Below are 22,581 nucleotides of genomic sequence, written 5' to 3'. Positions count from 1 at the left end.
CTGCTTTAAAGCTTTTCAGAAGCTTTTTCTACCAAGCTCTTCCTGAACCACTATAGTCTCCCATGATCATATAAACTTCCTCCCACTTCTATTGCTTTATGAGTACCCCATCTTTCTTTACCTACTTGTGAAACTGAAGATAATGATCTCACATGAAGTTTGGATGTGACCCTATGGAAAGGCAGAAGAAGGTGGTTAGGTTCTGTAGCAAAAGCAGGTGGCAAAGGAAAAGATCAAACATGGAGGGCTAGATTCAAGGAACAATTCCTGCTAGGTGGCAGCCCTTGCAAGGACTTCAGCCACACAACAGGGCTTTCCCCACTCTCTTCCCCTCGCATTCCCCCAAATTGGCTTGGTGGAGTCAGACGAACCCCCAGAACCACAACTGGGGAGAGGGGGAGAGGAAATCATTTCATCAGAAAGCAGAAATGTTTGCACTGACAGCAATATCCTTAGTGCTATGCTGAATTCCTTCCAAAGACTCATACCTAGGCTTCTTGAAGAATGAGTTGTCTCCTGTTGCCTTGGCCAAGTGTGTACTGGTAAGGAATGTAATGCTCCTCAAATGATTTTGTTCTGCAAAGGTTTATTGAGAAGAAAACCCTACCAGTGTTGAAATGCCTATAACATAAAATAAACAACACTCAATGACTGGACAGTTACCTGTCTCACACATGAAGTATGAGAGCAATTATACGCTGAGTGTGTGAGGTCCTTTGAGCAGGGCATGGCTGGGTCTCTATTTCGAGAATGCAGAAGTTGGCATCTGTTCAGAAACCAGTTAAGCAACAAATAGAATTCCTGTTGACCTCCACTGCAGAAGGGTCAAACCAGTGGAAATCATGAGTTTTATAGAGACAGATTTGTTGTCCCGAAATTACAAAGCATGTGACAGGACAAGGAGGTGGAAAGATTGCTGAGTAGGATGGTCCTTTGATTTCTTCCTTTGTCTGTTCTCGGTATCAAATGATTAAAAGATAGGGAGTGCAATTTCAAAGTCTGAACACCAAGTTCTCAGGAAAGTCAATATATTTTCTTGCTGCAGGCTGTTCCAGAGAAAAGCATGAGGAAAGGAAATGAGAAACGGCTGATTGGCTGACAATGAAAGCTCAAGCCTTTGCTCTCTGCTAGCCTGCCCTGGATTCCAAAAGGTAAATAATGTTTTTTTAAAAAACTGGAGGTGGGGGGAATTGACTTCAGCCAGCTGCTCTGCATCACAATATAGAGGTTGTCTGTGACAGATTTTGTTGGAGTTTACAATTATTTTAACAAAAGGACAGAAACATGTATATTTATATTGTTTCCATTGGTGCAGAGAATGGACTTTCATTTCCTTTATAAAGAAAGTCAATTGAGCATGACACTAATATATTGTTCCAAGGAAAGTTAACTCAACTAAACAGGAGACTTGGTAAGAAATTTAAAATGAGAAGCAATTTCTGTTATCACTTTTAATGAATGCCATTAAGTGATAACCAAAAAAGAAAGAGATAAAAAAGATTGCTAAGAAAACATTCCTTCTATTCCTCTAAATTATCATGACACCACAATCTGCAGCTATAAAGTTAATTTCCTCAATAATTACATTCTGTTTAAGAATGTGAGTGCTTAAAAGACCCAGAAATGGACAAATGGGCTTCTTATAACTATTGCTGAAAACTCAACTATCTTTGCCATTTCCTCCATTTTACTGTCCATTTAAAAAAAAAAGCATAATCAAAGGATCTATAAAAGCATCATGAAAAAAAAATATGCCAAGTATATCAGAGCTTCAGCCAAATATCAATGGACAGTGTTCAACTTGGAAACCCAAATTCAGTTAACTGGAAGGCATAATTGATTTGCACGCACACTCATTCATGCACACACTCCATCACAACTGTGTTTCCCCTAGCCTGACAAACAGCTGTGTGATGGTCTGTGGGGAGCATGATTAATATGTCGATGATGGTGCATGGAGGGTGACCCTCTTCAGCTCCATCATTCCCATTACAATTGTGATATGTCAGGTAGTGAGCTGAGTAGATTGTCTTCTCAGTGTACTCTGAGAGATCACAAAGCAGAAACTGGAAACAGCTGGGCCAGTACTGGCTAGGTTACAACTGCCAACACAGAGCACAACTGATAGAGCAGGGACTGTTTGACTGTTTCTCTAGATTCCAAAGTTTCAATTTTGCCTTAGAGGCCTAGGGCAGAACTGGCCTCTTAGGGCAAGTCTGATTACAAATGTATATCAGCTTTCCTTAGGCAAAGGAAGTAATCCCCATGTTTATTGAGCAGAATGAGGCTTCTAAGAGGTGGGAAGTAGAGGTGGGAGCCTGTGGTCCTCCAGATGTTATTGGTCTACAGCTGCCAACATCACTGGCCATTGGCCATGCCGGCTTGGGCTGATGGAAGTCAGAGTCCAACAAGGACGTTTTAACCATTCAGGAAAAGAAAGCATCACCTGCCTTTTATGACTGTTGATATTCTGCATTTTATTATTATGGGATTTCATGGTGTTCGCTCATTTTGCAATTTTATGGGATGTATTTCCACCTCGCAATCACATGGTGAAGAACAGGCTATACCTGTGTTAAATAAGTATGGAAACCACTGAATCCCCACTCCTGATATACATGCTCTGTCTCCACTCAGATATAATCTAATTAAGCCCCAGGGCATCCCTACAGAACTGGCTTTTCAGACTCCTAAAGAAGTCAAGGACGTGCTACAGAAAGCGCTGTGAAACCCACTCTAAAGACAACACAGTAAATGTTCTGCCATCATCCATAAAGCATTGTATTCAGTCAATTTCCTCCATGGGTTAGAAATACTTTATTCTAATTAGAGATGCTGTCCTGCAACCTGGCCATGCTAGCTGGGGCTCTTGGGGGTTTCATTCCAAAACCTCTGATGAACACAAGGTTGGGGAAAGTTGGTTTATTTCGATGCATTGTATAATCATCTCACTAACGACTTAAGCTCTTCATTCCTATGATACAAAAATGAAAGCCTTTTTAACAAGAAAGTGTCAGTAGAAGACAGGCAGGTCTGCTTCTGCTGAAATCAGGCACAGAACAATAAATAATGGGTCGTATAGCAGATGATGGGTCCTTGGCCAGGTGAAGGGTCCCAGGACTGTAGCAGAAGAGCTGAGAGTGGGGTGGGAGAGAGCAGGCCACAGAAACTGAGTATAAAGCGTATACGGAACATAAAGTGAATTGCTTAATGACACAGAAAATCCTGTCTAATTATCTTCCAGGAAACCTTAATACACTAATGATAAGGGCCAGGCTCAGCACCATCTTTTACATGCTGGCATGATACTGATTCATTGTCTTGAGATTATCAAGCACAGATCATTTGAATATGATTCCTATTCTCTCTCTCAAATTGAGGTTTTCTACGTGCATAGTACATCTGTTTCATACCAAATTGGTTCTGTGCATAGTGGTTTGGACAGTCGAGGTATTCCTTCCAAGCTAAGCGCTTTGGATTTGTATCCAAAAGTTTGCAAGCTGCTCACAATGCACATTGGGGCTGTCTGTTGCATTCTGTCTGCCAAACTCAAATGAATGCTTATCAGCTTATATGTGGTCTTAAGCAGAGTTTTCTCTGGGAAGAGGCTGATTATTCACTTATCTATTTATCTGTTTGAAATCTGAGCCAATCAATATATAAATAGCAAGATCTGCTGCCTTTTAGATTTTGGTCACTATCCATTTCCTATTCAAGTCGACAGCAGCACGGTATTTTAATGTATTTTATTTATTCGTTGTTTTGATTCATTAACTACTATCATGCCTCTCTATGACAAAATATTAGAACAAAATTGACATAATGTGATCCATTTTGCCGATCCCAGAAACAAGTTTGGCCACACCATTCTGAAATAATCGAAGTTTCAGGACAATTTTGAAGAGGCTGCAATGGGATACAGTGGAACACAGCCTAGAAGTGACTAGGACTAGATCTGATTTTTCCAGAAAAGCGTGCAGTTGGAAAATCAGAAAGGAATGGTAAAAGGCTCTCTAAGCCACTGCTATCACTTGCACATTCATAGGCAGGGATGGGTCCAAGAATACCCAGAAGGTTGACACTGGTTTCTTCAGTAGATGTGTACCCTAGCTAAAACCACTTTCAAAATGTAGTAAAAGAAAAAAACGGTGAAGGACCTCTGGACGGTTAAGTCCAGTGAACGGCGACTATGGGGTTGCGGTGCTCATTTCACTTTCAGGCCAAGGAAGCTGGTGTTTGTCCACAGACACTTTCCAGGTCATGTGGAAAGCATGACTAAACAGCTTCTGGCACAACGGGACACTGTGATGGAAACCAGAGTGCACGGAAATGCCGTTGACCTTCCTGCCGCAGCTGTACCTATTTATCTACTTGCACTGGCGTGCTTTCGAACTGCTAGGTTGGCAGGAGCTGGGACAGAGCAATGGGAGCTTACTTCGTTGCACGGATTTGAACCACCAACCTTCCGATTGGCAAGCCCAAGAGGCTCAGGGGTTTAGACCACCCGTGTCCCTATTTTCAAAATGTACCACCACCACACAACATTGCTTCCATCACCCTCATGAATTCACAGAACTTCTAAGTTTAGAATCTCCTCTGCATCCCCAGAAGATGGGAATGAGAAATAGCATATGAATGGCCTTAAAAAATGACCCTGGACTGTAACTTTTCTCTTTTATTTGAAGGTGTAAGTACTGATGGGCAAACTCCCTTGACTCAATTCAGAATAAGCTCAGTACATGCAAGCTTTTATTTGGATATAGCTTTGATGCTCTCCCTTAGTTCTACCTAGGTTTGTAATGTTGCTGCATCAGCATATATATATATCCCCATGAGCAATGCAGTTCTGCCACACATGAAAAGAAAGCAGTTGTAGTTCATCTCCATTTGCCCTGCACCTCTCACACCAACCATAACAGAGAGCTAATGAACTGCTGCCCCCAAGCATATAGGGTTTTGGAGCTGGGTGGAGAACAACCGGGGGGGGGGGGGGATGTTTCCAAAGAAGAAAGAATCAAGAGAATTAATCCAAAGAAGATACTCGCCAGATATAAGGCTACATGGTTAGATGGTCTGGCAATGTCATTTTTAGCATTCCATGATAATTCAAAGACATGGTAGCATATTTAATGCACATCTGGTTTGGCCCACACCTTGTTGGCTGAATTGCCCACCCCACTTTGGACCACTGCTAGCCACTCGGTATGTTAATTAGAAGTAGGTTAGCTCTGTTATCTCAGCCACCACCCTAACAATTTCTGTTGAAGCCACCCAACGCTGACCTTGAGACAGGGCATTTACACAGTCCATCTCTATTTTTCATTCATGTTCCCAGGAAAGCTTTATGAGCATGCAGTTCAATGGCACTTTGCTGAGTGAGCTTCTAATTCTATTAAGTGCCCCACATGGACCGCTCATATTGACTCATTAATAAAACCATATCATAACTGAATGTGTAGCAACAACGACCGTCGGCAAAGCATCTTCTTCTATTCCTCAAAATGTCATCAAAACCCTTGTTAGGAAACAAACTCATTTTCAGGCTCAACAGCTATTTACAGTGTTTCAAGCACTGATGATAGCTTGTCTGGCTGGTTTAAAAGAGTTCCTGATATAACAGAACCTGACACTGTTTACTTCAGCCTATTATGCCTGCTGCATTCTCTGAATGCTTCAGTGGAACAGAAAAATCGAAAGAGGGCTATTCTTTGTAATGCCAGCTGCTTTTTTTGTTTTTAAGGAAATCAATTGTTGCTAGAGCTCAAAATGTTCTCCGCAGATCCAGAGTGACCTACTGCTTTTGATGCTGACGATAAAAGAATGTTACCTGCATTTTCGCAATTGCAAAACATCTTAAAGAACGCTGAAAATCCTAGGCTGGTTTCATTTTAGCTTGTATTCCATTTGGTATCCGCTAGAACTGACGCTGTCACTAAATGGAACAAGTTCCATGGGCAAATATGTGGCGTGGAGGAGGGGAGAGGCAAAACAAAAGATTTCTTTGTGTGTGTGCAACATATTGCTTCATTATAAATTGGCAGGGCCCTTTTATGACTGAAATAATTAGTTGTGTTTAGTATTTATAGCTGGTTATCATGATGCTTTCTGTACTGCTAATTAATTTTATGGCCAGCATACTTCAAATGCAATTAGTTAGGTATGGCAATGATCATAATATTTTACATATTCAGAGCAACATTTTGCCCATGTACTGTGAAACTTGCTGGTAAACTGCATGTCAGATTCACTTAACGTCTTATTCTTACCGTGAATGCTCGCATAGGGCAGTGTGCAGACTAACAATGTAATCTAGGTGATTGCAGTTGTTGACTATTTTAAATGATAAAACAGATCCAGAAAGCAGGCCCTGAGAGCAAGGGTCATAGTGCCCATATATATATTTTAAACTGCAGGGCAATACCTGCATATCTCTGGGCTGCAAACATGATATCTATACTGTATTATATGGAAAAATGTAGGATATCTATCAAACAGTTGATAAAAACTTGCATTTTACCATGGACCTAACTGGACATCACACACAAATATATGTAATGAAAGCTCAATACCATTTTACTATGATTATGCTTTAGAAAAGAAAAGAAAAGAAAAGAAAAGAAAAGAAAAGAAAAGAAAAGAAAAGAAAAAGATTTGAGAGTGGGTGAATTTGAGCAGAGCAGTAGTCAGGAACGCTCTTCCCTTCTTGTCATTTTTCATCCCATCATGGATATGGTCCTGTTCTCTCTGTCTGCTTTGACAGTGGATAACTTCCTGGTAAGAAGGGCTGGGGTTCAACCTCTCTATAGGATTTCTGTCATGGTGGCATGTCCAGTGGTTGAAGGGGCTGACTTGTTCTGCAAGTGACCCCATTGTTCAGCCTGAGGTCCAGCTCCGAGGGTCTTCTGCTGGTTCCCTTACTGCAAGAAGTGAAGTTACAGAGAACCAGGCAGAGGGCCTTCTCGGTAGTGGCGCCCGCCCTGTGGAATGCCCTCTCATCAGATGTCAAGGAAATAAACAAGTGTCTGGCTTTTAGAAGACATCTGAAGGCAGCCCTGTTTAGGGAAATTTTTAATGTTTGATGTTTTATCGCATTTTTAATATTGTGTTGGAAGCTGCCCAGAGTGCTGGGGAAACCCAGCCAGATGAGCGGGATATAAATTCTTCTTCTTCTTCTTCTTCTTCTTCTTCTTCTTCTTCTTCTTCTTCTTTTTCAGTTGCTGCAGGCACCTTTTGCTAGTCTGCTTACATTCCACCTATTGCTTTCTGACTATGGGAGACTCTGTTGTGTCAGGCAGAAGTGGCTAGCCAGGTGGGGTGGAACTGTTATGATAGCTTCCTTGCAGGTTGGTTGCTAATGCTTACCAAGAGGGAGAGGTGAAGGTGGCGGGGAGGCTGGTGCGGTGCAAACATGCCAGCAGGAGCACAGGATTGGCTCGGCTGCTGCTCTGTTTGTACCGCATCAACCTCTCTGTCACCTTGTCCCTCCTCCTCTGATGTAGATATTAATATAGTGCAGTTTGAAGTGACTGGAAGCATAAGAATTGGCTCCTTTTGGGAAGAAATCATTGTGCAGGCCCATAAGAATATTATTCAAACTTTGACTTACAGAACTTTTGTTAAAAAGCAGAACACAAGCATTAAAGATACATCCCAAAATATAATGTCTTTTGCTGTTCAGCACAGTCTCTGCATCTTAGAAAATATGAAATAATCCAAACAGACCTTTAAGCAAAGGTCTCTCTCTCTTTAACAGCATCCATTTTCCTGGAGCTATTTTCCTCACGAGCTTCATTTACATCTTCACTCCACGGAGTTTGGGAGACAAAAGACTAAAGGCAACTCCCTTTCAAAATGGAAATTTGCAACTCAATGCCTCCATCGCATGACCAAAGGTTCACTCTAAGCACAGAGTAGAAAAACAATCAACATGTAAGCATTAACTAGCTACAACTCAGAGAGAGCTCTTGCTTTTAATATGGTCTCATGGAAAATCCCCATGTTAAACCATTTCTCCAGTGCACATTTAGCTATTATCCATTTTTAAACCTTTATTAATACACAGAAACTTTCCATTTCTGTGTCAATTAAATCTATTATACTTAACACCCTCTTCCTCCTAGTAAGCAACAACCAGGCAGATCCTTCCCACCTGACAAGTGGCTTCTCGTGACAAAGTAGCCACTGATCCAAGCCTCGCACATGTGTTATGGCCACTTCAAATTACTCTGTGCACTTCATGAACATTAGCACTTCATGAACATTAGATTTGTGTGTTTTGACATTAGTACGTATATTTACTTTCTTAACACTGCTTGAAGAATATGCCTTATTCAGTTTTATTTTGGTGACTCGGTATCTGGTGATTCAATATTTTGGTAATTCCAGGAATGTGCAGGATTAGCTCCACTCATCTGCATCAACTGTGCTTTCATTCCCACAATGGAAACTTTTGCACAATGAACCAGCTCCCTCAACCAATTGTGAGCCAGGTTTTGTTGCAATGCAGAGCATGATGTCATCTGAGGGAATAGCAAACTCTACACCTTTGTGTCTTCTGCAGTGAACACCTGAAGAGGACTCTAATCAGCTCCAGTTGTGTCACCAAAAGCAATATCTGTGTGAATGAAAGGTTTAGCAAATCTTCACACACATCGACTGATTGACTGACCACTGAGTAAATGGTACCAAATCCCAACAAGAATTTGGAATTTCCATGACATTCCAAGAATTTGGTATATCCCTTCTAACTCTACAATTCTACGAGTCTATGATAAAAAATGTGGCAGGCGAGTGGAAATCTGGCAAAAGTGGTTCGAGCTGCAATTAACACAGATCACCTTGTTGTTCAGTTGTCCTTCATGATGTGTTTCCCGATCAAAATTTCCACTTATCACTTGGGTGTGTTGATTACAAGACATTTCTAGCCTTGCCTAACAATACAAAGAACGGAATAGTAGGAAGCCTTAAGGTAGGAAACTCTATCACCCCCGGCAATTACTGTGTCTTACTGGTAACTTGCAGCCTTATCCTGCAAAATGCCATCACTGGAACAAAGCCTGTCAGAGACCAGACTGAATACATTAAAAAGCTTTGATTAACGTGTCCCTAGGGTGTGTGCTGAGGAAACTTTCCCTCCCTTTTTTATACCAAAAGGCAGCCTATTGCAAGCGCTTCTCTGAATTCCTCTCCAGAAATACTCTTGTGTTTTAATCCAGATCGCTGTTTAAATTTTAAAAAGGGAAAGGAAGACGCAATGACTTTGCGTGACCTAAATATGAGCCACTTTTGATTCATTGTGCGATTTATCAACTGCATGCAGATTGAGTGTTCAGAGAAGCAACAATTAACCTTACTGCGTGTTAGCTAATATTAATTATATATCTCCAGCGCTTTCCTGTACAAGCATTCAGGTGCCCCAAGAAAAGAGGTCATTCTTAATGTGCTCATTTTGGCAGATGAGAGGCTTTCTACTTGCCCTCTTCTTGAAAACAAATTTGTTTGTGTTTGGCAAGCATAACACTGGCCGTATTGGCTTTCCTTAGCGGTTGCTGACACTGATGTGAAAATATATATTGCAGTCCTTTTAAGTAGAAAACGCAAAAGCTTCCTCTCACCAGGCCAGGCTTCAGATTTCAAAAGGGCAAGAAGTTGTCCTGAACTCACCCAATTATTTTTCCGTCAAACGCTGGGGAAAATAACATGTATCTATTGTGCCTGAGATTATCCTCTTCTCTCTCCCCCCCCCCCTTTCCCTTTACGTTAGCCCTCTAAGACAAAATACTGAACGGTCTGGTATCAGGGCCAGCAGGGAATACATTAGAAACACAAAATGGATTTCCTTATGCTCCATTAAAGTAGGTATTTAGAAATACCTGCAGGTATCAAGAAGCACTTACTAGAAGTCAGGTTATTGTGTTGTGCAATAATTTTCCATAAAAAAAAGAAAAGAAAAGGGAGCTACAGAATGGATGTGCATGTGGGAAATGGAATTGTCATTCCTTTGAATCCACAGCGATGCTCACTTATCATTTTTTATTATTTGATACATGTTACTAACAAATGGCCTTGCCTGCAGGACACATTGCCATCACTGAGAGCTGCATTACATATTACATATTACATATTTGCATACAAGGCTCTCTTCTGCAAAGCTGGGAAAGGGCCCTGCAAAGGGGGAAAGCACACGTCATCTTATAAGCAGATGACAGATTTGTGCTTATTTTGCTATGAAGACTGGAGCTAGACTGAAGCCACTTGCACCCAAAAGCTTCCTGACCAGATTACTTGTGTTATATTTTATATGTGATGAATGACACTTTTTGCTTGGGCAGAGATGACCACTGTGCCCTTTCTCAGGTGGTCCTGGGGAAAATCTACTGGTTTTCCCAGTAGTGATATGTGGAAGTGAGAGCTGGACCATAAAGAAGGCTGATCACTGAAGAATTGATGCTTTTGAATTATGGTGCTGGAGGAGACTCTTGAGAGTCCCATGGACTGCAAGAAGATCAAACCTATCCATTCTTAAGGAAATCAGCCCTGAGCGCTCACTGGAAGGACAGATCCTGATACTGAGGCTCCAATACTTTGGCCAGCTCATGAGAAGAGAAGAGTCCCTGGAAAAGACCCTGATGTTGGGAAAAACTGAGGGCACAAGGAGAAGGGGACGACAGACGACGAGATGGTTGGACAGTGTTCTCGAAGCTACCAGCATGAGTTTGACCAAACTGCGGGAGGCCATGGAAGACAGGAGTGCCTGGCGTGCTCTGGTCCATGGGGTTATGAAGAGTCAGACACGACTAAATGACTAAACAACAACAACAAACCACCACCAATAGAGGACCAATGCCCCTGGTGTTTTATGACTGTGAGAAAAAGGTTACATATGTGATACCTGAGTGTGAAAGGGAAACAGCGATTTGTCCTGTTTTTGCCTAATGCTACAGGATCCCTTATTGACTTTGCAGAATGACCACCTAGGTGCGGTTGACAAAAGGCTTTCCTATGCAGGGCAAGTCGGGTTACAAACACTCTTTCATTGCCTCTATTACCTACTTTCAGCAGGTGTAATGCTTTATTGCCTGATCTCACTCTATTCTTTAGAAGTCTGGCTGTGTGTAAGCCTTTTTTGTTTCAACCCAGATGCCAGTTTCCATTGAAGTATTATTTTTTTAAACATACACACACACACACACACATACCACCGCCACCACCACCAAGCTATCTGCAGTACAGCTGATAGAGGAGGGAGCTCATCTTTGTAGTTTTAAAAAGATTGTCTTAAAGGCAGAGGGATTTGTCAAAAGCATTAATGACCCCACTTAGATCTTTAAGACAGTTCACGATGTAGTTGTTTTTCTTTCAGTGGTTCCTTCAAGAAAGGCATTCAGAGCAAAGGCAGTAGAGAAAAAGGCGAAAAGTACATGAGAGACAATGTGGGTTGAAATATATACATCTGCTCAATTATAATTAAAAGAAAAACAAGCGAGGAGCTGTCCTTTGTTGAAGCACTGTTGGCCAAGCATCTGGGCTTTGCATTTATACATAATTAAGCTTTAGACAGCTGCAGGTTTTTGCAGTGCAACAGGGCACGGGCTATCATAATACATGGCAAGATGCATATCAATTGGGCTGCTTATAAATTCACACGGAGCGTTTGATTAGAAAAGAGAATGGCATAAAAAATGATTTATCATGTCAGTGAATATTTCTATAGGATTGATGGAGGACAATGAAAACAATCTTCTTTCTTCCTAAAGATTTTTGACATAACACCAGGAGTGCATTTTTATTTTAAGTGCAGAATGTGTTTGTGTGAATAAAAAAAACGAACCCATAAAACATTGAAAAACTTCTAGTCAATGTGGTAAAAACTGAACTAGCAAAAATTGACTGCCTCCTACCCCAAGCAGCTGCTAAAATATATCTACTGGGCATAACACCACATGTGGATTGTTGGGTTGAGATTACTAAGGATTCAACAAAGATGAAAATATATCACCAGTGCTGTTTTTTTAGGCTTGGTTTTTGCCCAGCACTGCCTTATTGGAGTCTTTTTGTCTGTTACAAATAATGATTGGCAGGAAAGCGAATGTCACGGGAAGCTCAGAGGAAACATTTTCCAGGAAGCTAGACAAAAACTTTATTGTCTATAATAGGAGCAGAACAGTAACAAGAAACTGTGGACTAAATCCAGTGCCACCTATTGACTAAAATATATAATTACTCTGCCCACACAGCCAAGAAAAACTGCACAAGGGAATGCCAGCCACTAGCAACACTCTGTTAATCGCAGTTCCAGCTGCGATGATGTGAAAATTTATTAATATGTTGTAAATATCAGTTTGTGTTTTTAAAACATATATTTCCTCTTTACCTGTATGTAGGCATATATGTTAGATCCATTGGCAACTTGGAGATTTTCCTGCGTACCTCATCACAATATTACAATTTGTACGTAATTTCTTCCCCATAATCTGAGGAAAGTCTTTAATAAATGTTGCTGCACATGCTCCTGATTTTTGTATGAGATAAAATCATACCACACTATATAAATACAGTGGTGCCTCGCAAGACGAAATTAATCCGTTCCGCGAGTCTCTTCGTCTTGCGGTTTTTTCGTCTTGCGAAGCACGGCTATCAGCGGCTTAGTGGTTTAGCGGCTATTAACGGCTTAGCGGCTTTAAGAAAAAGGAAACAAACTCGCAAGAACTCGCAAGACGTTTCGTCTTGTGAAGCAAGCCCATAGGGCAATTCGTCTTGCGGAACGACTCAAAAAACGAAAAACCCTTTCGTCTAGCGAGTTTTTCGTCTTGCGAGGCATTCGTCTTGCGGGGCACCACTGTATCACATATTTTAGCTATTTGGTAAGTCAATTTTTATGCCCTAGGTATTGGCCACAGCAGGATTTATTTATTTATTTAAAGTTTTGTTTTCCTTTAGGGTAATTGGGCTTTCAGAATTGTGATATGCAGGCTCCTTGTATTCGCTTCTGGCTATATATTTTATATGATAATGCATACATATAAGGGCACATTTTATATGCCATTCAGACAATCCTGCTGCATGAAGGATGGAAATGTCTAACTTTCTGAATATATGTGCTGCTGTTTTTTAAAGCATGGGTAGTTCTTACAAGTTACGGTAGTTGTGGTCCTTGTGGCTATCTTTCATTTTCAGTATCATGAATTCATCATTACATGTAAAAGAAGACTGCCATGATTTTATCTTTGTTTTCCTATTTAGCTAACTTTCCTCCCTACTGCCATAGAGGATGATCTCTAATGAACGGCAAGTAATTAAAAGGATAATCCATACAGCCACAGCAGCACTAGGGTGAAGTTCAGGTTAATTGTACTTGCAGACGTGATAATTAGTTTATCAATTTTGCTATGTTGGTCAAGCTTAATGTCCCATTTGCTTCATCTTGGTTTCTTTTGTCCAAGATTTGCGAAAGTGGACAGTTGTCAATGCAAAAAAATTAAGTCAGTTTGGTTGATATCCACAGCTTTCAAAAAAATCATTTTTTCATAATTTCTTGAATAAGCAAAACTTTTTCTTTAATTCCTCTTCCTCCTCCTCCTCCTCCTCCTTCTTGTTAGCGTTGTGCTTCCTATTTCATTAGCAACATTTGAGTGTTTGGAGTACATGTATTTGGAGTACATGGCTTTAGTGCATGGCTAGGCAAATGAAGGCAAACTAAGGCCCGAGGGCAGGATCCAGCCCAATCGCCTTCTAAATCCGGCCCTGGAATGTGTTTTTACATGAGTAGAATGTGTGCTTTTATTTCAAATGCATCTTTGGGTTATTTGTGGGGCATAGGAATTTGTTCATTCCCCCCCCCCAAATATAGTCTGGCCCCCCACAAGGTCTGAGGGACAGTGGATCGGCCCCCTGCTGAAAAAGTTTGCTGGCCCCTGCTCTGTATTTCTGACTCTGAACCACTCTATAAAACAAAGCTTCATGTTCTTCCATTCATTACAATGGGGAATCTAAAATAGCTATAACCCCCCCCCCCTTTTGGGGGGGGCAAAGGGGATGAAATGAACAGGTATAGGTGTCCCTCCAGAGTGGAATAAGCCTGCCAAATTGTAGAGAAATATGTCCATCTGTGGCTTTTTGTGGGGGAAGTAAAGGGATTCACTTGCTTACATAATTCCTGTGATGGGGCGGGAGTTGTCTCTTTCTTTAAAATCATTCAAGGCAGTTGACTGGCATGCATTCTTGGTTCTGTGTTTTTTTAAAAAACCTGTATTACTTTAGAAATAAACAGAAGTTATTTGTACACCAGAGAAAGATGCTGGAAAGCTGTTGCAGAGTTCAAAAACTAACCACAGTTGACTTTGGCACTTGATTTGGGGAAATAGTTTGTTTAAACTATGGTTTCAGATCTGGAACTACTGTTTGATCCTGGCTTCTCAATAACTATAGTATTAACAAACCACAGTCTCCCCAGGTTTGAATATCATGCAGCACTGTGGTTAGTTTAAAATCAAAAGTGGGAGATACAAATCTTCATTTGCATGTAAAAGAGGAAGAGAGAATAGTGTGGAAAGCTGAAGGCAGATCTTACTTTCACAGAAGGAAGTTATGGTTTATCATTACAACTGTCACAGGTACATCCAGAAGTCAAGGAGGAATCCGTGAAATTGAAGTACAGTGTAAACTCTCCCTGTTTGTGGGGGCAAATGCTTCAAGGGGTAGAAGAAGAAAATCGAAAAACCTCACAGGAAATGTAACAGCCATATTCTGAAGAGGCAACTCTTGCTCTTGATTTAATACACCAACAACTAAACTAATGATTCAAAGGGATGCTATTGCACTAAAGAATGTGAGAGAGATTGCAACCTAAATAAATACTGAGAATGTTGTGTGTGTTTTTTTGAGGGGGGTGTTTGTCCTTCATGACAATTGCCAATTCATTAGTCCTAATTTATGCAAGCTGCAAATAGAGATAACAAGCCAATCACTGTTTCCTTCACTATTTTTTTTAATTTTATTTTTTTGCTATGGAAATTGATTTGCAAACCTCTTCTCTTTTCACATCAGCCCCCTTGGGTATGTCACTACCAGGGCTTTTTTATTATTATCTGGAACTTGCTGGAATTCAGTTCCAGAACCTCTCAGGTGGGTGCCATTGCCATTGTAAGAGAGAAAGGGAGACTTACATGGTGAGTTCCGGCACCTCTTTTCCTAGAAAAATAGAACTGGTCGCTACTAGTTCAAATGGGGCACTGCCAGGTATCTTGTTAAAGATCACTCAGCAAATCCTTAACTGGACTTGGGTTCAAATCTAGACCTCCAATGTCCATCACTTTACTATGTTCGTCACCACCCTGCCTATATAAGCCTCATACCCTTTCTTGAGCGGTTATTCACATGAAAGTTTCGCCTTTGATTTACAGAATGATACAATGGGCAGGATTTATACCGGTGTCTACTCACAAGCTGAAATAGAGAAACCGAGCACCTGGGAGCAATCCTACATACCACATCTCTCTCGCTTGTATAAATGTGAATAAATCTGTCGGTATGATGAGCATCACAGCAGCGACTTAGGGAAGCTGTCCAATGGAGAGAGAAAAATACATGGAAAATGGTCTTCAGTGTCTTCTCTAGTTCAGCATTTCATATTCCCCATTTGCTCCTTTCAATTACATTTAAGTCTTCCATTTTGTTGCTTAAATGTTTAACTCTAACTCTAAAAGATGGCAACATGTCCAGATCTTTAGTAATAGAATAGGATAAAGATTTGGATATATGAAATTGAATTTAGATAGCCTTGATTACTCATTTTGAAGGCAAGGCCCACTAAATGAGTGCCATCATTTCTACCACATTTCCTGCATGGATTCAGCATGGAGTCAACATATAGGGTTGGATCTGGACTTCACCTTCTGCCCATGAAAGGCTTTTTAATCCAGAGGAGAGATTCTGCTGGTGAAGAGAGGGAGGTAACCTTTGTCAAGACCTTCCCCAACCGCAGTCAGTAGTGTCCCATCCTGTAGGGCCCCCCCCCCCCCCAGCTGTCCAGAGTAGATTTCCAAGGAACTGCAGGGGGAAATAGCAAAAATCCATATTCTCCTTTGGTTGGTGGAAGCTCCCCTGGAGCAGAACCCTCTTCTGGCAGTTCCCTCACTGAGAAAAGTGAAGCTACGGGGAACCAGGCAGAGGGCCTTCTTGGTAATGGCACCCACCTTGATGGTAGCTGCCATCCCATCAGATCTCAAGGAGATAAGTAACTATATAACCTTTAGAAGACATCTGAAGGCAGCCCTGTACAGGGAAGTCTTTTAATGTGAATGGTTTTATTATGTTTTTATATATGTTGGAAGGTGTCCAGAGTGGCTGGGGTAATGCAGTCAGATGGGTAGGATAGAAATAATAAAATTGTTGTTGTTAAGCCTGTGGTGGAGGTATAAAATATTTCGTTATAAACTGCCCTTCAGATAAAATCTCCATGGTCTAGCAAAATGTATTAAAACAATATACAGAGCTAGTGTAACATAATGAATGAATGAGCACCCTGACTGTAGAACAGAGGGAACTGTCTTATACTAGATCTGGTTGTATGTTCATCTAGCTCAGGGTTGTCTACTCAGACTCACCTTGGCTCTCCAGAGGCTTGGGAAAAGGTCTCACTATCACCTGTCCCCTCTGCCTTTATCATCTGGAGATGCTCAGAACTGAACCTGAGGCTTTCTAGCAGCTCTGCAACATAACCACTCTGGTTTGGGATTAAACTCCATTGCTGCTTAAGGCGGTAAGTGAAAATAAAAACAAAACATTGTCTCTCAGCCGGCACAGTATAATGAACGCAAAAACTTGTCCTGCTAAGCTGAATGTTCTGTCTGTGGTGGCAAACTGGCTCCTGCGTGTTTGACAACGTAAACATGCATTACAGATTGTTATGCTTAAAGAGGAATCACACCATCATTTGCTCAGAGCGATTTTCAAGGAACAGAAACTTCAGAGAATGCATGCTCATAAGTGCAGGAAGTCGCAAATAGCAGCATCTAGCATTTATTCACAACACCCCCCTCCACGAAAAACCCCACCACTCTTTGCAAGCTGAACTAATATAATGTTCATTAGGAGAGATGAAATGATGCACAGAAACGCATTAGAAACTATCATACAGATAATACCAAGGTCGCTGGTTTTAATGGCATGATAATGTTTTCATAAAATGTAATCTGCTTTCCTCAGAAATCCAGAGGTAAATGTTCCCATCTCTCAGTTCTTGTTTTTGGAATGGAATCGTTTGAGAAAACTAATAAGCTGAAACAAATGTAGATTCTGATTCATAGCCAGGGCTCAGTCTATTTCATCTAGTACATAAATAGAGATTCCAGGGCACATACAGAGCATGGCATGCAAAGTTGAGTTAAAGCTAAGCTTGGTCCCATCTACAATAAAAGGTAAAAGGTAAAGGACCCCTGACAGTTAAGTCCAGTCGCAGACGACTCTGGGGTTGCGGCGCTCATCTCGCTTTACAGGCCTAGGGAGCCGGCGTTTGTCTGCAGACAGTTTTTCCGGGTCATGTGGCCAGCATGACTAAGCCGCTTCTGGCGCAACGGAACATCGAAACCAGAGCAGCACACGGAAATGCCGTTTACCTTCTCGCCGGAGGGGTACATATTTATCTACTTGGATTTTTTTGGTGTGCTTTCGAACTGCTAGGTTGGCAGGAGCAGGGACAGAGAAATGGGAGCTCACTCCGTCGCAGGGATTTGAACCGCAGACCACTGCGCCACCCGTGTCCCTATCTATATTTTAAACATAAACAAACCCAAACCAGTTGTTGTTGTCGTTTTTCTTCCCAGAGAGGAAGCACGTAATTTAGAAAGGCCAGAAAAAGCATGGAGAGGATAAGAAATCATCATTCCTCCTCACAGGAGAAAATAATAAAAGTTTAGATTCCATTGAATATCGGTGAAAATGATTTGTAATGGGCCTCAGGGCCAAAATGAGCACTGCATATACCCTCACAGCCTGAACAGCAGACTGTTTATATAAAAGAAATCAATACTATTATTAAAAAAGCAGCTGGTTGCAATAAAGGCAGTAAGAGATTGTAAGTCTAACTTTAGGAAGCAAAGTTTGGCTTGCAATGTAAAAAAAATGAAAAATACTACAAAAGCTCAAATAGTTGGATTTTACAAATGTTCATGGTTCTGGTTTTTGCTGAGAGTCAACTTGTTAAACATTGTTAAAACAGAGTACCCTCATCAGTAAAATATTTAACCCCTTTCAGATGATTAACCAAGAAGCAAGAGATTAACCTAAAAATCCTGCACTATTGGCATTATTATTGCAATTAGACCTGCTCATGTCAGAATTCCATGTTTCTATTACATTTTTTTAAAAATCAAAGTTAGTGAGATTAGTGTAAAAGAAATGCCCAAATTGAAGGTCATTACTCCAATTAGACTTATACACATCAATATTTTTTATGATTTGATCCAAAATGGCTACTTTTTTAAATGCTACAGCTGAAAGCTTAGTGTCAGCTCAAGGCCACATGTCATCGAATAGATACAATGCTATAATATGCATCTGTTTGCTCAGCTCATTTATGTTCCAGTTGCTATTTTTAGAAATGCAAATTTGTGTCCTACAGCATCCATGATAAGAAACCAACTAGAAGATTATAACACAGTGTGCACGCTACCCTTCCTTTCAGTAAGTAACTTAAACCAGAGCTGTTGATTCCCCCTCCTACAGCAGAGGGGCTGAACCATGTGGTTTTGCTGATCATGAAGTCTGGATCTCATGTATAAGCTTACGAAACAGTACATTCATGCATGTATTATGCATTTATTCAAGCCGTGGTGTTTAAGTGATTGATTGGTTAGCTTAATCAACTAAAATCCTTTTGATCACCTACAAAGGTTACCCCAACCAACCAGACTGCAGATTTTACAGAATGTTAAATTATTTGATTGTTAATTATTTGAAAGCAAGAATGTACAAAAACTGTGCATGACAGCACTAACGTTTCTTTAGTAACACAGAGAGATGTACAACTTGATCATCCATACTTTACAAAAATGAATGCCTTTTACAAGGATTATATGGAACAAAGGATCGTATTTATGTTGCACTCAGAATTTTGCTGCTGTTAGGTCTCAGGGTGTGTTATTCTTAGATTAATAACTTGCAGAAAACAGGGTGTTCATAAATGTAAGATAAACTTAAAGTGATTATGTCTGCACACAGGGACCTGCGGTGTATTTTGCATTCTAAGGCCACTTTCTATGTATAATTAACATTTGCCTTTTGAGAGTGTTGACCAACTCCAGGTTTGTTCATATAAGGCAACTCTAAATTATCAGATGCCACTTTCCAGCCAAACATGTAAATTTCACGACAGAATATAACTTGTCATTGGCTGATGCAATAAAAGCTACATAGTGCAAACCTGTGTAAAATATTCAGAGCTTGAAGATAGCTTTCTAAAACATTGACCTTCTTGTATAGACTACCTTCTCAAAACCACTTCATGCATGCAGATATAACTGCAAGTTCCATTTGGCTGCTACAGTTGTAACCATGGGATCATTTCAGATTTTAAAAAAATATAGAGAGATAATAAATAATCATAAACATGATTTCCTTCAAAATCTTGGTGTTGCCCACCAACATTACACTTTCCATTTTCATTATGGTCTTCCTCAGAGGTCCTACCCCCAAGTCTTTTATTATGGTCTTCCTCAGAGGTCCTACCTCCAAGTCTGTTTTCCTTGCGGAGTAAGGCATGTGGGACCGGAACTCGCTGGAACTCAGTTTCGGCACCTCTCAGGTAGGCGCCATTGCCATTATAACAGAACGAGGGAGGCGTTCATGGTGAGTTCCGGCACCTCTTTTTCTAGAAAAATAGCACTGGAGGCATGTAGTGACTGGACATCAAGTGTTTTCTGTTAGAATGCCCTGGGTGAAAGCTTTGGAATTAAATTTTAAATTTGAATTAACTTTGCCAGAAAATTTTGCTTAACGTGACTTACATATGAGTAAACATTGTAGGCACATCCTAGCCATGGAGATGGACATTGCTGGATGATTCACTATGTGAACCTTAGAATTCTGTTTCCAGTCATTGTGGCAAAGTGTGCCCTCAGCAGCACTAGAACGATCTTGGGTTGGAAGTAACCGGTGTTGCTTTTCTAGAAAAAGAGGTGCCAGAACTCACCATGAATGCTTTCCTTGTTCTCATGGAATGGGAATGGCACCACCTGAGAGGTGGTGGAACTCACCTGAGAAGTACAGTGGTACCTCGGGCTACATACGCTTCAGGTTAAATACGCTTCAGGTTACAGACTCCGCTAACCCAGAAATAGTACCTTGGGTTAAGAACTTTGCTTCAGGATGAGAACAGAAATTGAGCAGCAGCGGCGCGGCGGCAGCAGGAGGCCCCATTAGCTAAAGTGGTGCTTCAGGTTAAGAACAGTTTCAGGTTAAGAACGGACCTCCGGAACGAATTAAGTACTTAACCCGAGGTACCACTGTACTGAGTTCTGGCAAGTTCCAGCAAAAAAAAAGCCCTGGTAGTAGTCAACACCAGAGTGTCTTTATTTTGGTTGGAGGAAACAAAAAACTCCCTGCCCAGGCTAAGAAATGAACAGGATACATCTAGAAGAGGAAGAAGACGACCCAATGGGATCAACAAATTGTCACTGCCCCTACTGCTCCAAAAGAAATGGCATGCAGGTGTGCCTGTAAACTGGTCTTTCCTGACAGTTACTCCTAATATTTGACAGAAGTCATAAGAAGTTTAGTTCTGATGATTTCATCCAATTTAAATTGGAAATATCCTTAGATACAAGCTTGGATTCCCTTGAATTTGAGTTGTTGCTATGAATGCTTGGTGTTCTCAGAGATACAAATATTGCACAGTCTGGCATTTTTCTCTTATTAGTGTAATGGTTTACTGTAAAAAAAAGTGTGGGGGGGAGAGACCCTGCTGTCACACATTATAACCCCTTCAGCTGCCTTTCTTTGGTCTTTCTGTAACTGCAGAGAAAAATGAAGTCCTTCCAGACACGTTAGACAACTAACAGGTTTTTGGTGGGGTGGTTTTTTTTTATCACTAAGGTAATTGTAGATGCATCCTTTGGGATTTTGCACTTGGCAGAACTAGTGGTCCACCAAAGAAAGATGGATGCGATTGGCAATGCAGTGCAGTGCAGGCATCTCTCCTATACATCAAGTCTAACCTGCGCTTTCTTTAAACTGTCAGTTTCACCCCAGGTACCCGTACACACTGACAGCCAGATGACAGAGGAAAGATCTTTGGGTTCTTTGTTCCTTTAAAGGCATCTACTAAGCAGCCTGAATGTACTCATAACTCATACCATTTGACTTGATTATTTTAAAATATTACATGAAAGGACCTGTCCTGGTCTTAAAGTTTAATTTTTTTAACGATTCTGTATCCTCAGCATCGGTACGAAAAACGGTAGCTACAATCGAGAAACTCCAATTGATGTCTAACAAAATGCCATTTATAACTGTGATTAGCTGTCACTGCAGAATAAAATCTGGCAGTATACAGTATCAAGAGTCGAATATTTCTATTTTCAGAGGGGCAATTTATGCTGCTTAAACAGTTAATACAACTTTGTACCTGTGTGTGTGTAGCAAGTAGAATAAAGAAGAGATGAAGACTTCTGAAAAAACTGGCACCTGCCAAATTGAATTTCTAGCAGTAAGGAACACCTCCCAGTGGGAATATCTTTAGCACTATTAATTCTACTCGTTGAATTTTTCAACTTTCTGAACATTTCACCTGGTTAATATTTGTTACGTCTTACATAAAGCCACACTTTACTATGTAAGCAGATCACTTAGCCAAAAATAAACACATTGCACACGCAAAAACCGTCTGGTATGATCTGTATTTTTCTCTCTCGAAATCTGTCTACTTTCCCCTCTGCTCTCTCCACCACGACTGCGCTGCCACATAAAAAAAATGAAAAGAAATTCATAAAAGGATAAAGAATTTTACATCTTGTGTCCTCCAAGATTCATTGTAAAACTGCCTGCCAGGCAACATTAACTTGTTATCGCTCCAAAAGAAAGGTAAGTCAATCACATACTGTGATGTTCTTGTGTAAATCGGGCTTGGACCATGAACGTTAACAATACACCCAAACCAGTGGCTTTTTGCACACTCTTCTGTTATATTTTACAAGGAAGAAGCACAGTCCGCATCACATCCTCTTGCATTTCCTGATCAAGGCTTCATTTCTGGTTTTCTCGCAAGAAAGGCTTTATCTTTAAAGAGGTGCAATTCTCGCAATTCTGGACACAGGTCTTGCACTGCCTCGCTTCCTGGCCATTTATCTGTCTTATCTTTTTCATTACTTAATGCTAATGTTCATGGCAGAGTGGCTAATCTCTGGCTATATTGCTGGACTCCAACTTCCCCCAGCCATAGCCGGAGGTCAGGGACAAAGGGAATTGTCCCCCAACAATTGGAGTGCCAGCCCTTAAGTTAAGGAAGTGCATGGCACAGCAAAACAACTTTCAACAGCACCAGAGCTTTATCTGGAAAACCACTAGGTATACGCAGCTCAAAGGTCT

General features: G+C 40.9%; 1 long non-coding RNA gene across 1 annotated transcript; it reads left to right on the top strand.

The window, feature by feature from the left end:
* Positions 1-970: 970 nt before the first annotated feature.
* Positions 971-14,775, top strand: LOC308458508. The gene is made up of 3 exons (XR_013977498.1): positions 971-1,151; positions 7,754-7,929; positions 14,613-14,775. It is a non-coding gene; the product is annotated as an uncharacterized lncRNA (long non-coding RNA).
* The last annotated feature ends 7,806 nt before the right edge of the window (positions 14,776-22,581 follow it).

Source organism: Podarcis pityusensis (assembly GCF_964106645.2).
Source record: "Podarcis pityusensis genome assembly, chromosome: 11".
NCBI lineage: Eukaryota > Metazoa > Chordata > Lepidosauria > Squamata > Lacertidae > Podarcis > Podarcis pityusensis.
Note: the sequence above shows the minus strand (reverse complement) of the source record. Positions and strands in the feature narration are given on the sequence as shown.